Below are 19,267 nucleotides of genomic sequence, written 5' to 3'. Positions count from 1 at the left end.
TCGGCATTCTGCCTCTGCGCCTGCGCAGCACCTGCTCCGAAGCTGGCGCGAGCGAAACCAATCGAGCCCTGAGTGGAAACAAGCCAGAGGGAAGAATGAGCCGAGCGCGAGGAGGTTCAGGCTAGCGGGCGCGCCCGCTTGCTGGAGGTGGTGGAGGTGGAAAGGAGGAACTTTTATACCAGGGCTGGAGAGAAGGCGCGCGCCGTCGTGGCAGCAGCGCGCGCCACTGCCAGGTGTGAGTATTGCGCGGGGACGCGGCTTGCCACAGACTTCCCTTGCACAGCGCCGACGGGGTTGCCCCTGACTCACCTCCGACACCGAGTCGGCGCTTAATGCAGCTCCTTTTCTCAGGCGTGGCTGCCTTCGGCGAGAAGGGTCCGAACGCTGCCAGAAAATTTCGCTTTTGCAGGGGAGGGGGCTAAAATAAGGAAAGCGCTATAGGTGGGGGAGATGGGCTCGGTCGAGGGCTAGGTTTTTTTTTGGGAGGGGGGATATGCTGGGGACGCCCTTCGCCCCGCTTTGGAGAGGATGCCTAGCAGGTGTCTTTGTCTAATAGGGTGTCCTCTCCTGGGGGAGAGAGCATGTGGGAGAACGGCCTGACGGGGAAATGATACCAGAGGCTAGTAGGGGAAGTCTCCTGTCCCTGAGAGACCTTACCGTAAAAATAGAAGCCCTCTCCCGCTTTGCAGCACCGACTGGCACGTGGTTTGGTGGCGCCCTATGCTAAAGTGAAGTAATAATAGTTGGAGCTATAATAAGAGCGTCTGCTTGACAATGGTCCATGCCCGGTGTCTCATTCGCTAACTGCTACCTTGGAAAGGCTTTCTCTCTGACTGGATCGCGTGTCTTTCTCTATTTAGAAGTCCGCGGCTATAATTCCACGCGTCTCTGGCTAGAAGCAAACGCCCTAAAGTTTAAACTCTTGGAGGCTGACTTAAAAATAAATGGGAGGGTCGGCTCAGATACCTCATTGGATTCTTTTTTTAGAGATCAATTCGGAGATAGGTACTATTAGATTTTGGATTTATTGATTTGGGGGATAGCTCACCCTCTAGTCTAGACTCCAGACTAGAGCAAAGTTTCCCAAACTGAGATAGCTCTCTTGGGGCGGTGCATACAGAATTGGAGGTATGTGTGTGTGTGTGTGTGAATGACATTTTTAGTTATATTGTAACAATAAATGCAGCTTTCCCAAAGTTTCATTGGATTATTTTCATTGTTCATTTTTGGGGTTTGGATTTTTAGGCAAGCTCTTTACATTAAGATAACACTAACTGACTTGTGATGGCAAAAAGTTTAGGAACCCCTGCCTTGGAGAATAATATATAGGTAGTCTTCACTTACTGACCATTCAGAGTCTGTCACAGTTACAGTGGTATTGAATAAGGCAATTTATGACTGATGTAGAAGTTGCAGTTGTGCCCCCACAGTCACATGATCTCAATTCGGACCCTTGGCATCTGACAGAGATTTAAGACAGTCATCACATTCCATAGCACATGATCACCATTTGCCATCTTTACTGCCAGCTTCCAATTAGCAAAGTCAGTGGGGAAACCTGTAGGAAGATTTAAATCATGTTCATGTGAAGTCACACTTAATGACCAATGGTGATTCACTTAATGATTGCAGCTGGAATTGACAAATTGCCATTGTAACTAAGATGTGGTCACACCATTTTTCACATTATAACCAGATTGCTTAGCAATAGAGTTGCAGATCACAACTGCAGACAGTAAGTGAGGACTACTTGTATATAAAGGGCTTCATTTGCTGAATGTGATAAACTGGACCTCTCATTAAAAGAATTTCTTGAACTAGGAAGCTCTTCAGCGCCAATGCTAGCGGTTACCAAATGAACATTGTTGTTCAGGATTCTTTCTCAATATCTGGTGTGAAGTAACGATCCTGGTGGTGAAAAATGCACATTGGAATTTATGTGTTTTACATTTTACAGATGTAGAGTTAAATTTGTGAGTCTGAAAAGCAGGACATTTACTTAGTACCACCAAGGTTCATGAAGGATTTAAATTAGTACAAAATTAGCATATGCATTCCTCTTGCATTTCCATTTTTTTCATTGTGCTCCCTCATTTTCATTACTGAAAGCTGAAGATCATTTGCATTTTCAACTATATAATCCCAAAAGATAAGTATCAAACAAACCAGTTCTATTTGTGGAAGGAATATCATCCAGAATTATTGGTGGACATTCCAGATGCAGGTAGCCCCAAATCCACAGCCACTCAATCTTGCTAGGATTGACCCTGAGCCTTTTCTTCCCCATCCAGACTTCTGCACACTCAAGGTACTAAAATATGGCATTGCTTGGTCAGCCTAAAGTTGGTTATCATCAACATACTGATAATACCTAACCCTGTGTTAGTAGGTGACCTTAATCAACAGCTTCATATAGATGTTGAACAGCGGTGGGAAGAGGAGAAGAACTCTTGGAAGCCACACACAGCAAGTGTGGGGCTGAGTATCTCCTTCCAAATCAGCACCAAATGAAATTGTTGATAAAGGAAGAAAGAATAATAACTGCAATAATACGCTCACCACTCCTAAAGTCCTGAGCCAACCAGAATGATATCATGAATTGTGGTATAAAAGGCCACCAAGAGATCAAGAAGTGCAATCAGTGCTGTACTGAGGCTGAAACCCAATTGAAAAGGGTCACTGAAATTTTGTCCACAGACTTTCCTTCCTTCCTTCCTTCCTTCCTTCCTTCCTTCCTTCCTTCCTTCCTTCCTTCCTTCCTTCCTTCCTTCCTCCCTCCCTCCCTCCCTCCCTCCCTCCCTCCCTCCCCTAAAGAATAAAAGGGCTTTATCTGTTTTTTTTGTCTTATAATGGCACCCCTTTCTCTATTTCTTCTTGTTGGGATAAGAAATGGCGGCTTTTGCAAGAAAAAGGGTAAAGAACTGTATGTTAAATTTAACCACACCTCCTATGTTTCCCAGGCAGCTGGGAACAATGGAATTTGCAATACCCAATTTCAAGAGGATACCATTTATGGAAGACTGCAATTTCACTTACCGTATTTAATAAACATCCATCCTGGATTTATCAGCAATTATATTCTCAAGTATCATTTTTTTATCCACCTCTTTGATGGCAACTTAGAAATTTAAGCCTATGTTGAGTTTAAAATATTATTTGGCAATAGATTAAAGTAATAGGACCTGGCTTGATTTGCTTTTGGTTTGCAACTAACTGGGAAATAACCCAGTGGGGCCTGCAGTACAGAACAGGGAAACAAAGAAAGGGTGTCTTATTAGTAGTCTTAGGCTTTTGATGAAGAATGTTTATAGAAGCGACAAAAATGAAGAGGACTGTCAAATTGCTATGTATATCCATGAAGTATATCCCATACTTTTGTTGGCCATGTGACCCACAAGTACTGGTTACAGAAGCTTTCAATCATTTCAGAAATTGTGTAATCAATGGTAATGCACAAGATATGACATTTCCAAGCCCAGGATGACTCTGCAGTTCCAGGTGAGGGTTCTTTCCATTAATGCAACTTGTTTTGTTGTCAGCAACTCTGTAACACAGCTGCAATTTATCCTGCTGAATAGGACTGCCGTGAGCAATTTACTAGAAAGCTGGGCCTGAGGGTTACATTCTTTTTTGTTAATATCTGTGGGGTTGCAGCTAATGTGATAGTAAACATCTACCCTTGTCTGTTTATAATGGGCCGATGCTGATAATTCAGAAAAAAAGATTTATGTGAAATATTAAAGCTTTACCTTGGAGAGACTGTAGAAGTAGATATTATGATGGTGAATTCTTCCTCCCAACCTCATATTTGTGGGGTTGTAGGATTGGCTTGTAATGGTGAATTAGCAGACTGCTGCAGGGAGTATGGGCTTGTTCTTACTAATACCTGCCATTAGACATTTAGAATCCTCTAGGTCTTTTTCAAAAACTGACAACTAAAAGAAAGGTCAAACATACCTTTCTCATTCAAATGCCAGTCATCTATGCCAGCAGTTTAAAGCAAGAACAGCCTAAATGGATGATGAAAGAATAGCTTGTATTTGTACCAGGGGTGAAATCCAGCAGGTTCTGACAGGTTCTGGAGAACCGGTAGCGGAAATTTTGAGTAGTTCGGAGAACCGGCAAATACCACCTCTGGCTGGCCCCAGAGTGGGGTGGGAATGGAGATTTTGCAATATCCTTCCCATAGGAGTGAGGAGGGAATGGAGATTTTGCAGTATCCTTCCCCTGCCACACCCATCAAGCCATGCCACACCCACCAAGCCACGCCCACAGAACTGGTAGTAAAAAAAATTGGATTTCACTACTGATTAGTACTCTTCCCGCCCCTGCCATCCACTGGCCATACATGATCCCTTAGATTCCCCGATTCCCCCCATCACTGAGTGATTTCTGGCACTGCTTTTCCAGGAATCAACCAAACTGGGCCCAAAAAATGCATAAGTCCAATCGGGGATCCCAAAATGGGGGAGCAAGGTGAATTTTCTGTGCCCCAAATTATATTGTTCATGGGGTCTCCTAATTCTCTTGTTAGACTACAAGCAGTTAATAATCATTCATTCAATGACTGTTCAAAGTTACAGCCATGCTAAAAGGTTGCTGATCCCAGTTCCCACAGATCAAAATCTGGGCACCTGGGGCACTTCAACTCCAACCCATCTGCCTATCTCCTCACCTTCCATCTCTGCCCTTTTGGTTGTTCTGCACTCCATTGCCTCTGCAGGCCTTGTGGAGACCGTCCATCATTCATACCTGCTCCATTCCTTAGCTGCTTAACTTACGTTCTCGACTTGAACAAGAAGCAGTAGAGATTAGTGTCTTTCTGTTTCTTTTAAGATCCAAAATACCAAATTATTCTGAAAAAGCATTTGAATAATAGATAGGTTTTGCTGTTATGGCAGTTTTCAGGTAAATAGAGCAATTATTTGGCTTTCAAAGTCAATAGCTATCAATTTCAATCTGATAGATTGTGTATCATCTTTTTGAATTCCAGCAGCTAAACAGAGATGGGATTCTTAAGTCAGTTGCAATGTTTAATCCAAATACCAGCAAATGATTCAAGGAATTTGTGAAAAAAGAATTTCACTGTAAATTTTGCATGGTGCTGCTGCAGGTTTTTGGAAATTACTGAATGGTATAATAATAGCTGGAATAATTGTTGAGTTTCTTAACAAAAACATTTCTTAAATTTTATGAATCCTGCTTGAATAAAAATTAGGAGCTTCTGCAAGTGAATGGCTAAAATTATTCTGAGACTTAAGAATTAGACTTCTGAATTACACAAGGAGATTTAAGAAATTTTTACTACATACTTTAAATATTTTACTTCACTTACATTTTCGCTTGTGTTAAACAACAAAATAAATATTTTTAAAAGCACTGTAAAAATAAATATTTTAAAAATAAATATTTTTAAAAATGATACATTTGACCAAAATATGAGTTACAAATTTACCGTAAGTGTTTTGCAGTAACATTTGAGTTATTTAAAGTTTTGCATAACTTTTTATTTACAGTTGGATGATTTAAGTGATATAGCAAAATCAGTTGCCTTATTTGCCTGCTGCTATTACAGGAATGCTAGCCTGCTTCTGTCAATGTTGAGTAACATTCAGTATTGGGAATATACTCTTAATTTCAGTTACTTCCCTACTGGCTTTTTCAGAAGCAGTTCCTTGCAATACCAGGAACTGACTGGTTTCCTCATTGTATACAATTTACTGGACTACTTGAAAGTTGTTATCCCTCCTGTATGATAATGAATAAAAATTCAAGCCAATTAAATTGTGTGCACTCTTTAAAAACACATTGAATATGGACATCCCTATTACTAGTAGCTGGGGATTAGGGGACACTATCCAGTAAAATAACAGGGCATTAGGTTGTGAAAATGTAATTCAGAAAGTAAGTTGGATGGAAATATTAGAAAGGAGCTTGATTAAGAAAGCTCCTTCTCTGCCTAATAAGCTATTGGTAGAGTATATTCAGCATTTCTCTGTAGGAAGATTGTGATCCTTACCTGAAGTAAAGACGGGCATCCTTGACTTTGTAGTATCTGGTTTTTTAAAATTATTATTAAAGCTTTGAATTTCACTAAACAAAGCTAGTTGCAATGAAATTATTTCACCCCAAAAATAACACGTTTTGGGGAGCTGTAAAATGTCAAAAATCTAGCAGAGTTGGATCTGGTCATAAAATAGTGAGTGAGACAACTTCAAAAAAAAATTGGGGGGGATCTTGGCAACATTGGGGAAGAGGACCCTCTAACTCCAGTCCTCCTATGTGTATGCTTTCTTGCCTAGCTATTGTAAAGGGCACAAAAGACTTTCAGCTACAAATTCCAGTAGCCAGATGTTGTCTGTTGTTGACTTCTTGGTTGCCTCCCTTGGGATAAAAGAATTAGGAGCTCAGTTCTGATCTGGGGAGGATTTGATATTTGCCAGATTTTTGAATGGGAAATTCTGGTTCTGCAGTTTTTCATTCTGCTGCGAGTGAATAATGCCCTTTCTCTGAGCCCTTCCTTTAAAATTGTGGTTGCCTGTTTTCCTTAGGTGCCTCTTTACCTCTCATTAGTGCAGGATCTGGCATGTTTGCTGCAGGCATCCTGTTCCCCCCCCCCTTTCTTCTTTCTTTCTGTGAGCCTTGATGGGATTTGTCAAGACCTTTCCTTTCCCCCCCCCTCTATTGAACTTTGAAACAAAAGGAATGGCAGGAAGAAAAGCGCCTAAGAGGAGGATTGATCCAGGAGAGAGAAAGTTGTTAAAGACATTTTGATCCCTTTATTATTTCAGAATTGAAGGAAAGAGAGGTTAAAACCAGCGGCAATATCTTCTCCTTTAGATGCTGGGCTCCTTTAGTGACATGGTTTTAGCTTAGGTTGTAATGTTCTAGTAAGTCTCTGAAAATTGCTTTTGGTGCTGGCCTTCAAACAATTACTATCTTGAGGCACAAGATAATCTCGTCTATTCAGTTAGAATTGTTATTGACTGGAGCAAGAAATGCAGAATACAATTATTGTTGTTTATCCCTTGACAGTAAACACACTAAAGCCCAAGATTCCCTAATGTATTTTGAATTGCCACTAATTTTAGTATTTCATTTGAGAATGATCTCAGGTTGCTGTATTATTCCCCTGCTGCCAGTACTTGGAATATCCTTCTCGCTTATCGGCAAATAACAGGTCTTTTGGTTTTTTGTTCATTGTATGAAATACTCACCAACAAGATCACTGGCAAAATCATAATTAGATAAGGGATTGAGCAGTTGCCTTCTGTGCCACAACCTTTCAATCTGGAAGCCTCATCTGAATTGCCCTCAAAATGCCAAAGTATTGCCAAAATATAGCATGATGGTTCAGCTTTTGCTTATACCAGAAACCTCTGCAGAGAGGAATTCATGCTGATCTCAATGAGATTCAAGGAAAACATCCTCCTCCTCATTATATTTTGCATGGGGGTGGGCTATGAGGATAGTGCCATATTTTAGATATGAGGAACCTAGTTCCATAAAAGACTATTTGTTTTTTAATTTTCAAATTTATTGTAAACATACATACATACATGCATGCATACACATAGATGGATACAAAGAGAGAGAGAGAGTTACAAATACATATTATCTCTGAAACATCTGATATTCTTGCTATGGAAAGAAATGGAGAGCAAGTTGGGCAGTGCAAATTGTTTCAGTTACCTATCTTCATAGAGATTTCCCTATTTTTAGCATGTTGCTTCTCTTTAGACCAAAGAGGAGACTTGTGAATTGCTAGGATACTACAGAACCAGAAATAACTCTTCCCAGCGAGGATCTGTGGTGTGTGGGTGGCATTCGCTACATGGTGTAGTTGTGCCATTTGTACAAGAAACACCAACTGTGCCTGCTATCTGTCTTTGCCTAGGTATCAGGTTATCAGCACAATCTCTTGACAGCTTGGAACACTGCATTCCAAGGTGACATCTCTGTATTATTTCTTAAGGAGTGAGCAGTCCCAGGTTTGGGCTATTTAAACAATTGTCTTGGTGCCTTTCAGATCACTTCCCCAAACAAAATTCCCACCCTGAGCAGCATTTTGGAATGCTGCTGCTGTATGTTTGTGTAATTGGATAGTTACCCTTGGTTCCTTTTTTTCTTTTTTTAAGTGAGCTATTTAAGGTAATCTTCCTGAAGAGTATAAGGTTTGTTTGTTTGTTTTTCCCTGAAGGCAGAAAGAATGATTAAGGGGTAAAGGAACTAGATATAGTGGAAGACACAAACTATCCATGTGCAGAAGAGATCCTGAAAGAGCGTGACATCAACAGAGTCTCAAGCAATGTCAGATAGCTTTACAAAAGCCCTGATCTCTGTCTTTGCCAGTTTACCCATTAACCCAGAATAATGGGGAAAGCCATGACTGCCAAGTGTGCACAATTACTTGCATAGGGGCCTGACTAAAATCTGTCATCTTTAAGGGAACAGATGCAGAGGAATGGTAGGGCTTGAGCAGAGCTAAAAGTTAAGATGGTACAGCTCAGTGGTGGGTTGCCCCTGGTTCGCACTGGCTCTATAGAGCCGGTAGTAAAACCGGCGGGAGGCTCTGCCCACCGACCCCGACATTATCAAAATGCTTCTGCGTATGTGCAGAAGAGCGCGCGAGTGTGGCCCTGCTGCGAACCGGTAGTAAAGGTAAGTAGAACCCACCCCTGGTACAGCTACAGACATCGCTTTTTCTTTGATTATTTATGTAGAATAGGGGTGAAATGTAAATTTTGTTACTACCGGTTCTGTGGGCGTGGCTTGGTGGGGGGGTAATGTGATGGTGGGCGTGGCCAACTTTTTTTTTTTTTTTAACTTTTCAAAGCATTTTTTCTAATGCTTTGAAAAGCCTCTGCCGATCAGGCAACTCAGCTGGGATCGTCAGAGATTTTTCAAAGCATTTTTTTTACCACCTCTTCGGCCAAGAGGTGGCAGAAAAAAATGCTTTGAAAAGCCTCTGATGATCCCAGCTGAGCCGCACGATCATCAGAGGCTTTTTTTTTTTTAACTTTTAAAAGCATTTTTTCCTCGGAAGAGGTTGTAGAAAAAAATGCTTTTAAAAGTAAAAAAAAAAAAGAAAAAGCCTTTGATGGTGGTGCAGGTGATGGGGGGGTGCAGGGATTTTTGCCACCGGTTCTCCGAACCACCCGCCGCCATCACTACTGGATCAGGAGATCCAGTCCAAACTGGGAGCATTTCACCCCTGATGTAGAACCACTATCAAAAATTTATGTCTCATGTAATGACTTACAGTGATTTGCTTAACTGCAGTGGAAATGACATATTTCATAATCATGTACATTTCACTTTACAACTGTGGCATTTAATGACAGAGTTGCCAGTCCTGATTGTGGTTAGTAAATGAGAACTACCTGTAGAGATTATTTATTTAGGCTTTATGGATTTTATGTCTGAGTTTACGTTACATGTTCTCAGGAAATTTGTTTGTATCTATGCCTCTCTCCCATTGAAAACTTTTCTTTTGCATTTAAAATATAATTTATATGAGATGGCTGGATCCTTGGAGTGGAAATGAAGGAGGTCTCAGGACCTGACCACTAAAAAAAGGGGGCCATTGCTGTATTAAGTGAGTGAGAATAAAAGAACTGTCAAGTCATTGCACAGGGGGCTAATGCCACTCTGATTTTTTGTCCTGCATTGCCATCTCTCTGAATAACTGCTTTTTCACTTAAAGAAAAGTAGAACAGCTAAATGCTGTATTCTCTATGGGTTTTATTAGTTTAATCCTTCAAGTTAAGCTTGACACCTAGACGCTTTCTGAATACGTCCATGTAATTTTTGGCAATGATAAGGAAGTGCTTTCCCTCCGTCATGTTTTTTCAGTTTTCTGATTTAGCATATAGCTCTGAGATTTCCTCTTGGTCTCCCATGGGAAACAATGTGTTAGGCAAATAAAAATTCCCTTGGGCTCAAATATAGAAAAAAAGAAACAATAAGCAAAGGAAGTTGGACTAATGGATAATGTTCTTCCATTATTTTTATGACATAGGCATCAACTGTAAAAATAATTATGACCCATTTTGGGGTCTCGCAATGACATAAATTGAGCCTTGTCATTTGCATCATAAGTAACTTGATGAGTTTTAGCTCCACGTTCACAAACAAAACATAAGTGCAGTTCTTTCTCTGCAGAGTAGGGGTGAAATCCAGCAGGTTCTGACAGGTTCTGGAGAACCAGTAGCGGTAATTTTGAGTGGTTCGGAGAACCGATAGCGGAAATTTTGAGTAGTTCGGAAAACCGGCAAATACCACCTCTGGCTGGTCCCAGAGTGGGGTGAGAATGGAGATTTTGCAATATCCTTCCCCAGGAGTGGGGAGGGAATGGAGATTTTGCAGTATCCTTCTCCTGCCACGCCCACCAAGCCACGCCCACCTGTAGTAAAAAAAATTGGATTTCACCACTGCTGCAGAGAAGATGAATAGGTCATTGTAGCAAGAAAAGATCTACCTTTCTTATTCTAGCACCATCCAAACCACACTATTAAAAAGATATTGAGACTCTAGAAAAAGTGCAGAGGAGAGCAATCAGGATGATTAGGGGACTAGAGACTAAAACATATGAGGAACGGTTGCAGGAACTGGGCATGGCTAGTTTAGTGAAGAGAAGGACCAGAGGAGACATGATAGCAGTGTTCCATATTTGAAGGGCTGCCATGGAGAGGAGGGGGTCAAGCTAGTTTCCAAAGCACCTGAAGGCCAGATAAGGAATAATGATGGATGGAAACTGATGGAGAGATTCAACCTAGAAATAAGGAGGAACTTTCTGACAGTGAGAACAATCAACCAATGGAACAGCTTGCCTTTGAAAATTGTGGGAGCTTCATCACTTGAGACTTTTAAGAAAAGATTGGACTGCCATTTGTCAGAAATGGTGTAGGGTTTCCTGCTTAAGCGGGGGGGGGGATTGGACTAGATGACCTATAAAGTCCCTTCCAACTCTGTTAATCTATCTAAACATGGTGAACTACAATTCCCATGACTTGGTCTGAAACCTCTGTGGATCACTAAGTTCAGGAAAGTTGCCATAGATGATCCCTTATCATAGGGCCGAAGACTTGAAAGGAAGAATCTTATTTATTTATTTATTTGTTTCCATTTCTATACCGCCCTTCTCCAAATAGGACTCAGGGCGGTGAACAGCCAAAGTAAAAAACAGAGCATACAAAATTTAAAAACAGTATTAAAATAATTAAATATTTTGGCCGTAAATTAAAACTTGTAGATCATTATCATTTAAACTCTCCTGTGAAGGAAATCCAGAACTAAAACATCTCCAACCGCTATCCTTGTGCTACTGGAAGATTTCTAGTTCATGCAAATGGAGTTAAGTGTTCTATAAATTAATATCTGGACCATTTATCCAGTTAAGCGCGGTATTTGTTAGTTGGAGAAAATCTGCTTTTCCTCCTGTATAAGCTCTCAAGTGGCAAATAGTCACTATATGATCCAGTGTCTAACAAGGAGCATCACAGTTACATTCAGGGAGGGATACTCTGCCCCATTTAAACAGAAACAGATAACATGTAAGGCGCAAATCCTATTCAGGGTTTTCCACCATTGGCAGACGGCATCGTAACCCTCTAATTTCTGTGTTGGGTCAAACATATTTTTTTCTGGAATCTGGACATAAAAATATTTCAGTGGGATGTGATAGAATTGTATCGCTGCAGAATAGAGCTGAATGTCTTCAATACAGAATAAAACTGATAATGAAAGAAAAAGTTATGTTGTGTGATGTTATTTGTGTTTTTAATCCTCTATCTGCACACTCTTTCCCCCCACCCCCAAAGATCTAAATAATAGGTAGGTGGAGAATTGGCCTGTAATGATACTTTTGTTTTTGGTTGATGAAATGTTTCAATAGGGTTGGGCCAGTTGTTCGGAACAAATGGTGAGATGCTTCCCATCCTTTCTTCTATGAACAAACCTCAGTTCTGCTGCCTGTTGCATCTTACCATTGGTATGACAGCATTGTTTGCTGCACAGCAGTTGGGCTTGCAGTTTCTACGGCCCCCTGTTGCTTTTTATCTGCCAGAGATGATCCCAAGCCTCTGTTTCTTTCTAAAGTAGAATTTTTTCTCTTTAATATTAATAAAAGCAAGAATAAAAAATGAAAACGAGCAATAATAGTCAAGCAATACCAAGTATCATAAAACAAGAGTACAAAGAAATTGTGCCTTCTTGATCAATAACTGACAAACCACAAAAATGTTGGAGGAATGGACTAATTTGGACAGTTAAGGGACATAAAATAAAAAGTTTGCCTTGGTACAGGGTCAGGAGTTTCAAGTGAGGAGAGAAATGACTAGCTGACAAGGTAGCAATTTCAAATTAAAACAAAAAGGGATACTGAAGAGCTGTGAAATGATTTTTCAGATTGAGGAAATTAGTATGTGACTAAACCACTTAGAGCTGTAAAGCACTGTAAATTGGTATATAAGTCTAAGTGCTGTTGCTATATCAACTTGCTATATCAGGTGTTGGTGATTACCTATAAAGCCCTACATGGCTTAGGCCCGGGGTATCTGGCGGATCACCTGCGGCCAGCAACAGCTCCCCATCGCCTGGTGCGCTCACACAGAGAGGGCCTACTTGGGGTCCCGTCGGCCAAGCAATGTCGGCTGACAGCCCCTAGAGAGCGAGCCTTCTCTGTAGGCGCACCTACCCTCTGGAATCAGCTCCCCTTGGAGCTTCGGGTGGCCCCCAACCTTCACTCTTTCCGATGTGACCTTAAAACATGGTTGTTTCGCCAGGCTGGCCTGGACTGAAGGGGTTTTAATGGGAATTTTAGATTCTTTTATCGTTTGAATTTTAATCTGGACTTGTTGCTTTATTGCTGTGAGCCGCCCTGAGTCCTCGTGGAGAAAGGGCGGCATATAAATCCAATAAATAAATAAATAAATAAATAAGTAAATGAGTAAATAAATAACATAAATTAATATAACATCAAGTTGGTAAAAAGACATAACTCTCTCCCTCTCCCTCCCTCTCTCTCTCTCTTCCTGTGGTTTTAGTGCAGTGTTCATATTCAGTTTTGGAAGATGTTATGGCCACTAATGCAAGGCGATTTTAAAAGTGGGATTGAATACATCCACGGAGAACAACATCACAAGCCGTGTATTATGAACTCCAGAACCAGACGCAGTAGGACACTGGATAGCAACTATTGAGAAGCTAGTGTGAAATTCTTATTACACTACTGGTGGCAATCCATTGGTGGACTACCAAAGGCCCTTTGAGAGAGCCCTCTGATAATACTGCATACTGATAATACTATATTAATACTGCTAATATAGTTTTCAACTCCTTCAGGCCCAAGTTCCCACATTTAATCAAAAACACAGTTCACGCAAACGAAGCTTGCTTAAATAGATACCCTGCTCCAGAAGGCGGCTTTCTTAAAGCGGTAACTGGTAGAAAAGCCTGGCAAAGTTTTACTGGGAAGCCACCCCACCCTTTATAGCCGTTAGAGAAGGAAGTGCAGAGGGAATTAGCTGTCGCTCCCAAAGGATCTCTCCTAGTTTTGCAGTGGGGAAAAAATGTGGCTTCAGGGCAGACTTTCTCCCTACCAAATGTGAACACAAGTCCAGGCGTGCTTGGAACAATAAAGCAGGCTGGTCTGCGCTTGCCCAAGCATGAAAGGTGCTCACATTGACTTGCCTCTCTAGCAGGCTTCCAAAATGTTGCCTGTGCCTTTGGGAATCCCTGGGAGCCTCTCTCTTCAGGGGCCTTGAGGAGGGACTGCAGCTGCAGGTACAAGCGGCCTCCACATAATTGGCATTCCAGCAGGCTGCTGCGGCCTCTGCTAAAGCCCCCTTTTCAACCTAGCCCCTCCTGACTGAGGGGGGCGCTTCCCCCCTTTTTCCTTTCCTCCCTTTCTCCAGGCTTTAATCTCAATCTCACAGGACTCCATGGGATTTACCAACTGCTAAACATGCAGGGAATTGTATCAATTTTTACCATCGCACCCTGGAGGGGGAAAAAAAAAAAAAGTACACGTGCATTCCGAAGCGGTGAGAAGAAACCGATAGTCCCGGGCACGTGCCCGTAAAGCTTTCCAAAAGCCCTCAGGTGGAAGGAGCTGCGGAGGAAAGCTACGCAGGGTGGGCTCTCGGGATTCGGTTCCCGTGGGTTTAGGAAGAGCCGCCTCAGGACCCCCAGGGAAGGCCAAATTTAAGGGCGAACCTCTCGGCCTCTGGGACCACGCAACCTCCTCCTTTTTCCAAGGCCGCGTTGGCCTTCTGAAGGTTGCGGGGGCAGCCCTCTTCCTCGCTTTTCGCGGCGCTCCGGCTTTTGGGAAAGGGCACCCGCCGCTCCGAGGAGAAAGCTCGTTTCGTGGGAAGGAAAGGCTCGGAGTCAAGGTAGATGGAGGGAGGGCGGAGGGGGAGGGAACGCGGCCCATAGGAGGCGGGACAGACGGAGGTCTTTTGCCCTGGCCGATTGGCAAAGCGCTCGGCGTCCTTTGAGCCGATAGAAAAGTGAGGGCAACGTTTTTCTTTATTCGTCTTTGTCCTCCTTGCGGAGAAAGGAACGGGAGATCCCGGCGCTAGCAAATACGGTTGCGCGTCGATCCCAACGATCGGGGGAAGCGATTCAGACGAGGCGGCTGCGGCGGCGGTGTCGGCTGCGCGCAAAGTCCAGAGGAGGCACGCAAGGCCGGCCGGACCGCGGCTAGCAGCAGGTGTGAAGAAAAGAGGGCTTTGGGGGGGGGAAGAGGGAGGTCCAGCAAAGGTCCTGTGAATTACAACATCGGTGGTTCCTGGCCGTCCCCGTCCCTCTGAGTTTAGGCGCGCTGCAGGCTGGTGCTCGCAGTTGGATTGCGCGATTCCGGGAGGGCATTTGTGGGTACCTCGTCCCTATCTGGGGAGGCCAGATTTAGCAAGAAATCTGTTGCCGAATTGTTTCTTTGCCAGTCTGCTGAAGCCGCGGTCGAGAATTCCATTCGTCCCCAAGGCGAAATAAAACTTTCTTCCTTTTGTTTTTTTGCTGAGAAATAAGTTCTAGGAACGCGTGACCAATAACTTGCCTCCCCTGTATTTGAACGGCTATGTTTATTAGCCCGTGAAGGACACGTAGAGACGTAGTTGTGACGACCTTTCAGTCTTGTGGGGAGGGAGCAAATGGCTTTCTTAAACTAAGATCGGGCATCTGGAGCCGCACTAAAATACAGGGAGATCTGCCGGCTGGGCTATGGCCATCTTGGTGAGGATTTAAACATACGGCTACCGAAAAACAAAACCAAGACCCCAATTCTACAGGATTTGGGTAGCTAAAGATAGGCACCTGGTTCTTTCTTTTTTTTTTTAAATCATTTTAAAAAAATGTATACAGTATAATATAAATTTCAGCCCAAAATAAGAAAAAAAATAAGTAGGACCCTAAAAACACATTCCATTAAAAAAAATATGTTTTTTATAAAATGCTTATCAAAAAGCTGTATCTTAACTCATTTTCTAAAAGAAAGTGGAGGCTAAATGCATCTCCCAAGGGAGGACATTTCTTAATTCTGGAACCCTGCAGGAGGGGCAAGGTAAACTTTTCTTCAGTTAAGCTCCTCTCTCGTTCATTTGGGTAGCCTTTATTTTTGCAACAGTATATAATTGATTTGCATTGTCTCTTTTGTGCTGTCCTTCCCCTCCCCCCTCCCCCCTCCCAAACTCCCCAAACTAACCTACATCTCTGGGATTTCCTGAGAGTCAGCCATCCAAGCACTAACTAGATTTGACCCTACTTGGCTCCAAACTCGGAAGGTGGTCCTCAGATGGCCCCTGAGAGTGAAAGTTGGATTTCCACAAGATAGTCTCCTTTACATTGCACTATCCAGGAAGGTTGGTTGAAAAGTCTTTCTGATAAGCCCTGTGAACTATTTGGGTTTTATCAAGAAAACATCTGGCAACAAGCAGAATGTTCTTTCAACATGGCAGATAATGGGAATGTGACCATAGCATAATGCTTTGTTGACAGCCCCACTCCTGTTTGTTCTAAATTATTTCCAGATTAGCAGTTCCTAAGAAAATCCATTTAAAAGTAGGCGACTGAGTTAGCTTGTGCTCCTCTCTCTCTCCTTTCTCCTTTTCCCTTTTAAATCAGGCTTTCACAATCTGCCCTTTAGACAGACTCTCGCTGCAAAGGTTGAGATTTTATTGCCCAACACCTTTAGAGGGCTGCAGGAAATAAGTGGCCTTTTGTCCACTATTGTCTGTACTGATAAAAGTGACTTTCCCAATGTTATCTATAAGCCTACTGTGATCCATTTAAAAACAGGAAGAGTCTGGTAGCACCTTGTCATATTAACACATTTTATTGAAAAAGCATAAGATAAAAGGTGTGGAAATAATGGTTTGGCAGCCTTGCTTGGGGAACACAGAAAAAGCACGCAGCTCGGGGGCTGGTTAACACCCTGAAAGCCCTCCCAAATTCACCTTTTAATTAATTTTTTTAACATTGTTTTAATCATCCTTACCTCTTTTTAAATTTTAACTTTTCTATACTATCTTTATGTGTTAATATTTTAATGGACACCTGTCCAGAGTGTGAGGCAGATGAGTAATTCCAAAATGTGATAGTTGATGGATGGAAGGATGAACACTTGGACAGATGGACGGACAGATACCGGTAGAAGAAATCAAGCTTTCACAAGCTGTAGCTTAATTCATCAGATGATGTTTGGCTATCATGTTGTAACACAGGCAAGATCAGGAAAACAGGGCTTCAAACAGTTATATGGTAAAGAAAACATCAGCAGATGAAAAGGTCGGGCGAGGAGTGGAAGTTAATTGTCTCACTGGCAGTTGTTTTGTTTGTCCAAAACTGCTATTCTGAAATAAGTGAAGAAAATACATTTGTGACTTGATCTAAATCCAAGGCAGTGGTACAAAAAAAGCTATTTGTTGCTTTCCATATGTTTAGCTTACATCAGTATCCTGTAAACTCTGCAAGCCAGTTTAATCCAGGTGTTACATTGGTTACAGTAATGTATTTGCTGTGGGATGAGCTTCACTATTTGGTTGAGCAGCTGCTCTGCAATGTTCCTTATCAATGAGTCATTATAAAGGCTTTGGAAGAAAGCCTCATTTTAAAATAAGTTATATTAGCACATTCCGCCATAAATAGAATGGAAAGAACTTGAGGAACTTTTTTAAATTAATGAATGTGGGAGAAAACAATGGTGCAGATTTATTTATTCCCAGTGGAAAGTAGTTTCCAGGGCCACAGGCCATGTTTTTTCTTTTCTTTTCCTCTCCTTTGCTAGAGATTCATGGAAAGATCTTTGCAACAAGAGCCCCAAGTGCTCAGAATGGAAGAGAGGTCAATAGTCCTACCCTCCGATGACTAAAAGGAGAGGCTGCTGCATGGCCTCCAGCTGTTATTCAGAACACAGGGAGGATTCCCAGTTTTCTAGCAGTTGTTCAGCATTTGCATGAGATCTAATGCATCAGTGGTTTTCTATTCAGATTTTTCCTGTTTTTGTTAACTTTTCCCCCTTAATAATTTACATTATATGGCTTACTTTTTATGGGCAAACTGACCTACTACAGTGAAAACAGCAGAACTTCTGGCCTAGGGGCTGTTCAGATGTCCTTCCCAATTTCTCAAGTCCTTAGCAACAGGTAGATTAGCTAAGTAATTTTGGAAGTTGAAGTCCCTATTTCAGGGAGGATCCAAGACTGGTATGGAAAATCCTTTGCTCTCCTTTTGGAAGGTTTTCATTTTGAGTGCCATGTTCAATGGATGCATATCTTATTTTTTGGGGTGGGTGGGGAGAAACTTCTGGAGGGGGTTATTGCATTAAAGTTTTGCTCTTCTTTCTTGTTAAAGGCATATGTAGATGGTAGTAATCAAAGCTAAGGGCATTCATTAAGAAGTATCCGATATTGTCTTTATCCCGGTCATTATGGTGAGATAAATATATTAGTCCATAGCCATCCTAATGGCTGGTTTATATCCAAATTCTGGCTAGTAATCTTATTTATGTTCAAATTCTGGCTTAGTCCTTGTTTATTTTTGTGTTTTTCCCAATCCACAGAGGCTCAAGGCAAAAGCAACACAACAGGCATTGATTCTCAAGCTTTTCCCCCTAATTTCTGATTACTAATGGTAGAAAAGGAAGAAAACAAAACAAGTTGTAATATTTTGCTTATCTGTAGGACTAATCTGGCTTGTTCCTGGATCCTAGTTAAAAGCAAATCATAGTTTGATAGGTGAACACACTCGCATTTTACAAAAAAATTATAATAGGCAATTTTTGCTTTTGGAGAGATTTTGGGCTTAACTTCATGAGCCCTTCTTAGAAAGACTGAACTTTTCCGGAATAACAGCAGTTTTGATCATTGCAGAGAGGAAAAGCCAGCCCTTTCTTATTTCCATCTTGTGATAATTGAGATTTTAAGATGCTTGATATTCAAAAGAGAAGGGTCTTCAGCCCTCTACAGATAAAAGAGGGGGGGGGAATGAATGAACTGCTCAAAGAAGAAGGAATATAGAAATAAATAGAACCCATGGGTTTGAGGGAATTGTTGCTTGTGGGAAATGATCTCCTTCCTAATATGCTTTTCTTGCTTTTGATCTTCAGGTAACTTCCAGAGCTGCAGGGACATGTCCCATGAATCAAAAATGTAGATGTATTTTTCTTTAAAAAAGATATGTGGTTCTTATAGTTGTCTCTTCAAAAGTTTAAGGCAATTTAGGTATATCCTTTAATTATTAGTTTCTTCTCCCTTCCCCCTTAAAGCTTTGCAGAGGCTTTCTCAGTTCCTTTGTGCCGGATATATCTGTGCCAGTAAAATACAAAATGGAATCACAAGAGATCATCTGAGCTTCTTGGCAAGTGGCACTATATAAATAGGAAGGAAGGGACACTGAAGCCTTCTCATTGTAGCAAGCAGGAAAATTAAGGAACAGGCATTCATAATATGCTTTCCACTTGGTTTAGCTAGTGACACATTAGTCTGAATGGAGCTTTGATCTGGTTGAAAATTACCTTTGGTCGCTAAGAGAATCCAGTAAGTTAACACAAGCTGACGGCTGAAGGATTTGTTCGGTGAAACAGTGGGACATTAAGCTAGAAATAGTATACAAGAAATTTTTGCCTTTCTCTCTAACACTTGCTAGTTTAGTTGTGAGGGAAAGAAATCAGATGTAGCCAACTGAAAATATGAGAAATGTTGCTTCTAAATCATAATAAAACAGATCTTAGACCAGTGGTGGGTTGCTACTGGTTCTACCCGGATCAGCA

At 41.7% G+C, this 19,267-nt stretch overlaps 1 protein-coding gene across 5 annotated transcripts in view; it reads left to right on the top strand.

Annotated features, from left to right (window-relative positions):
• Positions 1 to 22: 22 nt before the first annotated feature.
• Positions 23 to 19,267, top strand: part of LARGE2 (LARGE xylosyl- and glucuronyltransferase 2) — a 44,366-nt gene continuing 25,121 nt past the window's right edge. For 2 of the 5 annotated variants that reach the window (XR_004591379.3, XM_034417435.3), the window contains exon 1: positions 14,435 to 14,713. The gene's annotated coding sequence lies outside the window, so the exon portion shown is untranslated. Of the gene's footprint in view, positions 236 to 13,921; positions 14,394 to 14,434; positions 14,714 to 19,267 lie in introns of those variants that run through there. The other 3 variants (XM_087876598.1, XM_034417436.3, XM_087876605.1) reach the window with 3 other exon arrangements.

Source organism: Pantherophis guttatus, chromosome 1 (assembly GCF_059756535.1).
Source record: "Pantherophis guttatus breed Tessera chromosome 1, ASM5975653v1, whole genome shotgun sequence".
NCBI lineage: Eukaryota > Metazoa > Chordata > Lepidosauria > Squamata > Colubridae > Pantherophis > Pantherophis guttatus.
This window is presented reverse-complemented; position numbering and strand designations above follow the sequence as displayed.